We start from the raw sequence: 9,909 nt of genomic DNA, 5'->3' as shown, positions 1-9,909 counted from the left end.
TCAAAGTACCGGATGCTTTAGTACTTCAAAATTTATATCATATCCGAAGGGTGTCCCGGAATGATGGGGATATTCTTATATATGCATCTTGTTAATGTCGATTACCAGGTGTTCACCATATGAATGATTTTTATCTCTATGTATGGGATGTGTATTGAAATATGAAATCTTGTGGTCTATTATTATGATTTGATATATATAGGTTAAACCTATAACTCACCAACATTTTTGTTGACGTTTTAAGCATGTTTATTATCAGGTGATTATTAAGAGCTTCTGCTGTCGCATACTTAAATAAGGACGAGATTTGGAGTCCATGCTTGTATGATATTGTGTAAAAACTGCATTCAAGAAACTTATTTTGTTGTAACATATTTGTATTGTAAACCATTATGTAATGGTCGTGTGTAAACAGGATATTTTAGATTATCATTATTTGATAATCTACGTAAAGTTTTTTAAACCTTTATTGATGAAATAAAGGTTATGGTTTGTTTTAAAATGAATACAGTCTTTGAAAAACATCTCATATAGAGGTCAAAACCTCGCAACGAAATCAATTAATATGGAACGTTTTTAATCAATAAGAACGGGACATTTCACAGTTCTCGTTACAAGATGCGAATGAGTATATGATAGGGTTTCAATGAATAAATATATTGATTTATCAGAGAGATTTAAACCGAGAAGCAAGTCTGCTGGTAATATGGTGGAATATAAAAGGTTTCCCGGTAACAATAAAAGAGCACGCATATATATCAAGGTTATAGTAAGGCTAGTCCGACTGAAAATTCGAAGTTGACTTGTTGGAGTTGTGACAAAATTTGCTACTTTGAAAGGGATTACCAAGTTATTTTGGGTAATAATAACACTAAGGAATTAGCACAGCTACGTGTTAAATGTTTACTCAGTTGCCGAGAGTTTCTCAGGTGCATAACTATATGTATCAATCTTTTCTTCCGTAGATGAAGTGCGGTTGGTTCATCCTCTCGATTGAGGTGTTTTCAAGAATCATGAAAGGTTTGAACGCAGATTGTAATCATCAAGATACAAATGAGGTTTAAGATGAAATCAAGTGGCAAAATTGAAGAATTGTTTTGTTTCATATGTTATAATTAATATTTTAATTCATTTTAATTGTCCAATGTTGATAGTCCTTAGTTGATAGTCCACAATTAACAGTTCAATAATTCATATATAGTTTAATTTATTATATTCGAATTAATTAATACGTGTCGTGACCCGTGTACATGTCTCAGACTCGATCACAACTTAAAGTATATATATTATTATAGAATCAACCTCAACCCTGTATAGAGAACTCGATCATTACTGCATATAGAGTGTCTATGTTATTGCAAATAATATATATATATATATATATATATATATATATATATATATATATATATATATATACATACATACATATATATACATATATATATATACATATATATATATATATATATATATATATATATATATATATATATATATATATATATATATATGCGTCGATATGATATGTCAAAACCTTGTATACATGTCCCGATATTTAAAGTGCGTAAAATAAATACCGAAATTAAATGACGATAAATAAAATGCGTAAAGTAAATAACAGAAATTAAATGACGATAAATAAAATTGCGATAAATAAACTGCGATAAATAAAATGTAATCAGTTAGCTAGGAACAGTTAGCTAGGAATGGTTAGCGTGGATTCTTAACAAAAATTTTCATAGTTGATTTGTTTGTTTCTAACAAATTTTATTTTGTCCCATGTTTTCTTCATTATGCCACTTGTTGGATTCTGGTAAATCAAAATCCAAATATGAAATTGGATGAATATGGTTATTCTGTGGTGAACGGATTTGTATATCGGTGGATGTAAGAAGGATAGTAAACGACTGTTGAATCAGCTTCGAAGAATGTACATTGTAACTTATTAATGTGAAATATGAATATTCCTCGGGTATTACCTACCCGTTAAAATATTTTCACAATTAACACTTTATACGAAAGAATTTTTAATTACAATCTTTATGAAAATATATATACATATATATTTTCTTCAGATGTAATCATGGATTCATTGAGTTAATATGATATTAAACTCATTTGGTTTACCGTTAGAACTAGAATAGATAATCTCTAAAACATTCAGGGATTACTTATTCGTCATGTAGAACGAAGATAAACGATGTAGAACGATTCGTAGAACGATGATTATGCTCGAGGTACAGAATGAGATGTTGAGGCATGGATTGTTGATGGTACTGGTGTTGCCGATGCTGTTGTTGAAGCTGGTAGGTTTTGCACCACGTTTTCCAAATTGATTACTAGAGCGCGAAGCTCGTTGACTTCTTCTATTACTCCGGGATGATTGTCGGTCGAAACTAACGGATGAATAAGGTTTAGAATTGTGGATAGAATATAATTGTGTTGAAATATTCAAGAAATGAGGCTGAAAATGGTATTACGAACAGGTTCGCCGGTAAGTGCTTCAGGTTCTTTGCCAAGAGGTGAATTTGGTTGATGGAAAGGATCACCTTCTTTTTGTCTCCAATGATTAAGTAGGCTACGAATCCATCAAATAAATTGGTTGATTCATTCTGGTGACACTGCTTTCGGAGCTTAGGTGAAACTCCATATCGGAATAGCTGTCGGAATCCGAGGAATTCGAACTAGTAACGAGTTCCATTTCGTTCGATTGAATGAAGGATTTTTCGATATGAAAGGATTATAGAATGTAGATTAGTACCCTGCAATACATAATTTATATATGCATATATAATACTAAAAATTCCATAAGTTACGGAAGAATCTACGGAAGCTGTCAGGCAAAGGTAACAATAACAGATACGCTAAGATATGAATTTATCTATACACTGTCTATGCAATAAAGGCAGTAAGACGTGTCTAGACTTTAAGATGATAAGCAGGTAATTTTTGACACGATATAATAAGCAAAACTTTTGACATGCAGACACGGTCGAAGTCCAGACTCACTAATGCATCTAAACAACTATCAGTTAGACACACTAATACAAGACCTGGTTCGCTAAGACCACCGCTCTGATACCAACTGAAGTACAGTTGGGGACAACCACCTCCCACCCAGTGCCTTCTCAGCTAACCGCCTGGTGACCACTGAGTGTACCTCAGATACTGATTTTAGAGCCTGCCTCTCGGCTACTGCCAACCCTCGTAAGGGATCGCAAGGAGTAAGAGCCAATGCATCATCACAGGTAACACTGTAAGAACCTCCTTTACGACTAACCCGCCACACATGGACGGCGTTATACCAGCTCTGATACCAACTGAAGCGACCCGTCCTAATCCATCTGGACGAAGTCCATATCGATTACAAACGATTCACAATAGTTGATTTCATTGCGAGGTATTTGACCTCTATATGATACATTTTACAAACATTGCATTCGCTTTTAAAAGACAAACTTTCTTTACATCGAAAATTGATGGCATGCATACCATTTCATAATATATCTAACTATAATTGACTTAGTAATAATCTTGATGAACTCAACGACTCGAATGCAACGTCTTTTGAAATATGTCATGAATGACTCCAAGTAATATCTCTAATATGAGCAAATGCACAGCGGAAGATTTCTTTCATTCCTGAGAATAAACATGCTTTAAAGTGTCAACCAAAAGGTTGATGAGTTCATTAGTTTATCATAAACAATCATTTCATAATTTTAATAGACCACAAGATTTCATATTTCCAATTCTCATAAATATACGTCCTATGCATAGAGACAAAAATATCATTCATATGGTGAACACCTGGTAACCGACATTAACAAGATGCATATAAGAATATCCCCTATCATTCCGGGAAATCCTTCGGACATGATAAAACAACATCGTAGTACTAAAGCATCCGGTACTTTGGATGGGGTTCGTTAGGCCCAATAGATCTATCTTTAGGATTCGCGTCAATTAGTAGATCGGTTTACTAATTCTTAGGTTACCAAACAAAAGGGGCATAATCGGCTTCGATCATTCAACCATATAATGTAGTTTCGATTACTTGTGTCTATTTCGTAAAACATTTATAAAAATTGCGCATGTATTCTCAGCCCAAAAACATAAAGGGTAAAAAGGCAAATGAAACTCACCTAATGTATTTTGTAGTAAAAATACATATGACGACATTAGATAAACTGAACAATGCAGGGTTGGCCTCGGATTCACGAACCTATATCATTTATATATTTATTAATATACATATAATCGTAATCGAACAATTTCATATATTATATCTATATATATTATTTAATTTAATTTGTATATATATTTGAAAATGATTATTACTTATATAGTTATATATACAAATATATATATATATATATATATATATATATATATATATATATATATATATATATATATATATATATATATATATATATATATATATATTGAAATACCTAATTTGTTTTATATGGATATTATTATATATAAAAATATATTAATATACTATATTCATACTTTTATGTAATATTATTTATAAGTATATTCTTATATACTTGACAATATAATAATTAAAAGTATAATAATATTAATAACAACATTACTCATAATAATGATTATTGTAAGAATCATAATAATACTAATAGTGATATTATTAATAATATTTGTAACAATATTAATTTTACTGTTAACAATAGTCACGACGATGATTTTAATACCTATATAATAATAATACTCGTGATAATAATGTTACTTATGTCAATATTAACACTTCTATTATTTGTAAAAAGGTATTAATACTAATATTTACGAAAATGATACTAATTTGTATTACTATAATAATAATAATAATAATAATAATAATAAACATATTCATCATAATAGTAACAATATTAAATTTATTATAACAATATCATAAGTAATATTTATACTAATAATAATAATAATAATAGTTATAATATTTATATTTATGGTAATAATGGCAATCATGATACTTATAATTATAATTATAATGCTAATAATAGTTATGATACTAATAATAATTATATTAATATTGATAATACTAATAATCATTGGTAGTCATAATACTTGATAATATAAATAACACTATTATTTAATAATAATGTTATTGATAACAATAATAACCATAACAATAATAAGTTATAACAATAAAAATAACAATAATAATAATAATAATAATAATAATAATAATAATAATAATAATAATAATAATAATAATAATAATAGTAATGATTTTTAAAAAAATATAGAGCTACCTTGAAAGTCTTTAAAAAAAAATAGTTGCACAAAGCAGGGATTGAACCCGCGACATCTCGAATCCCGACACCCAAACAAACCATTGAGCTGTGCTTGCTTTTCTGTTTTAATACACGGACCACAGATATATGTATCTGGTATCTGTTGTAATTTTATTCACCATCTTCTTCCTCATTTAGTTAACTAGTCGACCAGGGACTAATTACATCGAATTTATTTTAGTTTTGAATTCTAATTTGAATCAGAAAACAAAAAAGTGATTGATGGAATTATTTAAAAACAGAAAAATGAATTTAAAAGAGCTGTAACAGATTTAAAACCATTCGTAAAAACTGAAAATCAAACTTGAATTTTTAGGGTGTTTTAGCCTACGATCATAACATGAAATATGTTCCAATTACCCCCTTGAAACTATCTGAACCCTAAATTTGACTCAAATCCTTGAACAGATTTCGAATTTAACCAAGAACATATAGTTTGACTTTTAGAATATATATTTGACTTCCAAAATTCGATTTCAATATGGAAATTTAATAAATGAAACTTTCCAGATTGATTGAACGAAGTATTTATAACATTACTGCATTAATAGATTTTTAAATAAAACAACAATTCGAAGTTTTTTGAAAAATGAAACTTGAACAGGGCAGTCGACTAGTTTCTGCAAAATTGGATTTGAATCTCTCTGATTTTGATCGAATTATACTAGAGGTGTACTATATAAAGTTTAACAGGTACCATTGCAGTTGAATTTACTCAATTATCATTTGTATTCTAGCTTGATTCACTCAACATAGATTTATTCTGTCAGAGGTAAGAAAATAAAAAAAATAAAGAGGATATCGACCCCTAACGAATTTTGTTGTTACTGAATTTGATTGGGAATCAAATTGTACGAATTTTGGATTTTAATTACAGTTGATAGCAACTTGAAATAGATTATGATTCCTTCTTTATATAATTACATATATAATTAGTATAAATTAATAAATATAATATCAATAATGTTAATATAAATACAAATAATAATAATAATAATAATAATAATAATAATAATAATAATAATAATAATAATAATAATAGAATTAATAATAATAATAATAATAATTCACAATAATAATAATATTAGTGAAAATGATAATATTATAAATGATAATAATATTAATTTAATAATACTAATTATATTAGTGTTAATAATATTAGTAATATTAATAATCTTTATATATAATAATTTCATATTTATATAATATTACTAACACTAGTATTGATATTAATATTAAAGGTAATATTAATATCTAATAATCATATAATTAATAATTTGGATATAATAAGTTATATGTATTAAAATTTATATTATAAATCATAATAACTTATATTTAAAAGTTTTACTACTAGTTATAATAATTATGTTATTAAGAATGATATTGATATTAATAGTAATGTAACAATATAATGTTATTAATAATATTGTTATTAATATCAATATTAATGTTATAATGTTAATGAAAGTATTAATTTTATTACAACAACTATATTTTAACTTGTATTACATATTATGTAACGTTTAATAATCATATGTAGTATAATAACCTTTATTGAATGTTTATAAATTCTATACATATTACTATTCATAAAAAAAATCATATATGTTTATATATATAGATTCATTATAAATTTACACTTAATTATTTTGTATCCTATTTTACATATATAATTTTAAATGTTTATTTTTATAAATATATATATATATATATATATATATATATATATATATATATATATATATATATATATTTGTGTATTTATTTACACATCCTTGTTCGTGAATCGTCGGGAATAGTCAAAGGGTAAATGCATTCATGTAATCTGTTTCAAAATTTTCGAGACTCAACATAACAGACTTTACTTATCGTGTCGGAAATTTATAAAGATCAAGTTTAAATTTGGTTGGAAATTTCCGGGTCATCACACAAAGCATATTTATTACCCCATCTGTTCCATTATAATCTCTCCATATAAAAAAAACACGCAACAATGACCCTTTGAATAATCAAGTTTGCAGGTCATTGATAATGTTCAAGTGACCCTTTCTTTTTATGTGTTATTTCCTTCACTAAATTACTGCTATTAGTGCTATATAAAGAGATTACACAAACATCCAAGAACTATTATTATAATTGCTCTCTCCTAAAAGGACGATCCAGATCTGGCCACTGTTCATGTTCGAATTTCTTCTTTTCTACCTTATTTCTTCAATCAACCGTTCAATCAATTAAATCCTTTAACTGGTAGAGTAATCGTGTATCATGGTGTCCAAGAAGAAGAAAAAGTACCAAGATATAACAGCGACTGCTACTAGGGTTTTGCGAAACCTATCGGTTAGTCTTGGAACAGTGGATGCGGCTTCTAAAAATGGAGAAGTGTCTTCATCTGATTCTGATGGGGATCGTTCATCTCAGATTATGGATGATGTCATCCGTTCCAATCTGATGGTAGATGAAGTTGATCAGCCAAATAAGAACGAGGGAGATGTGCCAATTGAGCAACCTGGGAAGGATAATCGTGATTCAGAGGGGATGGTTCTGAAAACCTATAGTTCTAGAAAGAGGAAGGGTAAAGTGAACCAGCTGATTGATGTTGGGGATGGTTCTTCTAAAGAAAAGAAGAGTGCTCAATTTGTTCCTTATGCTGGTGATTCTTCTATTCCTGCTAATGAAAAAATACTCCCTGAAGTAATTAAAAAACACAAGGGTAACAGGAAGAAAGGTGGATATGGTAAGAATTCTGCTGTAACTGATCATTCTATTGATGATATTGTAGTTAGTAATGATGATATTATTGCTAAATCTATTGGTGAAACAATTGTTGTTGCTAAACCGACTGTTTCTGCTAATCCTGTTGTATTCTTTAAGAGTTCAAAAGATGGTAGTTATAATGAGGTTGAAGTAAACCTAGTGGCTGCTGCTGAGAATGATGTTAAGTTATTTAAGAATGATGGTTTTAGAGAGTCAATTGTTGTTCCTGATGATTTCTCCCAATTTACATTGGGTGGCAATATAACATTAATGAATACGCAGGATAATAATAGTGGTGATAAAGATAATGTTGTTTCTGGGATTAAATCTACAACAATGGAAGGGGTTGAGACTAGTGAGGGGCAAGGCAATACAAATACTAAAACCCCAAGAGCATGGGTAAATCCAAACATCACTTTTGTTGACTTCTTAAAACAAAACAAAGATGAAGAAGAATTAAAAATGGAGTTCATTCCTCCTGTTTTAATGTCTAATGGTCAAAAGAGAGTAGTTTTCTCCGCTGAGGAGGTTAAGAAGGGCGGTAGTGCATTTTCTCTTCAATTATATGGGTATTTTATTGAAACTTCTATGGATTATAGGGTTGTTAATGCCCATCTAAGGAGAATGTGGTGGAGGTATGACCTTAAAGAAATCGTCAAAACAGCTGCAGGATTTTATTTATGCAAATTTAAAAATGAAAAGGGTATGAAGGAGGTTCTTGAGAGTGGTCCATGGTTAGTTAATAATGTTCCTTTTTTTGTGAATCAGTGGGAACCTGAGGTTTGGCTTGAAAAAATTGAACCTGAAAAAATTCCAATTTGGATTTGTATTCACAATATACCCATTGAACTATGGAGTGACAGAAGTATAGGTAAACTTGTTAGTGGTATTGGTAGGCCTATGTTGATGGACAAAGTTACTTCAGAGAGATGTTTGAGTAAAAGTGGAAGACTAGGTTTTGCTAGAGTTTTGACTGAAGTCAATGCAGCTGATGACCTTCCTAGCTTTGTTGAATTTTGCTATCCTGTGATTGGTTCTTTTCCAGCCAAAGTGGGTAAACTTGAGGTGACCTATCAATGGAAACCGCCTTTATGCACTCATTGCAAAGTGTTTGGGCACTCTTTTAATACTTGTAAAATTAGGACTAAAACAGAAGATGAAGTATCTGCACAAGTGTTAAAAGACGCGTTGAAAATCAACAATGATGGTGAAACAGTTGATTTAAATAACCAGTGTGTTGAGGACGGCTTTAAAGTTGTTGGTAAGAAAGGAAGGGTATTTCATAAGTTGAATTTTGATAATAATAAAAGTCAATGGCAGTCAACAGAAGCAAAAGGTATCAAGCAAAATGCAGTTAAGAATAATTATGGTATTAAAGACAATATTGTTGTGGAGGAAACAGATTGGAATGTGGAGTCCCAGAAAAGTCGAAATCATAATGTTTTAAGGAAAAGAGATAAAGGGAAGGGCATTGATGGTGATGGTAATAATAAGACATATTCCAAAGATAGAATTGAAACAAACAATCCTTTTTATGTATTAGTAGATGATGAGGGTAATACTGATGGTAATACTGATGTTCAAGTATTTTAGGACTCCATGGATTGCTGCTGGTTTTGGTGCCTTTGATAAAGATGGAATGGTGATTGGTGATTGATGTTAAGTTTGATAATACTGCTCCGAAATTAGGGTATTCTACATCTTGTTAGTTTCTTACTTTATATCTAGTATAGGTCCTTGAGTTTCGCTCAAATTAGTGTTACTCGTGTTGTAATCCTCTTTGTATCATTTCCTTATCAATAAAATTATCTTCCTTTTCACAAAAAAAAAAAAA

Source organism: Rutidosis leptorrhynchoides, chromosome 5, assembly GCF_046630445.1.
Source record: "Rutidosis leptorrhynchoides isolate AG116_Rl617_1_P2 chromosome 5, CSIRO_AGI_Rlap_v1, whole genome shotgun sequence".
Lineage (NCBI taxonomy): Eukaryota > Viridiplantae > Streptophyta > Magnoliopsida > Asterales > Asteraceae > Rutidosis > Rutidosis leptorrhynchoides.
The sequence above is the reverse complement of the archived record's forward strand: the minus strand, read 5'-3'. Positions refer to the sequence as shown.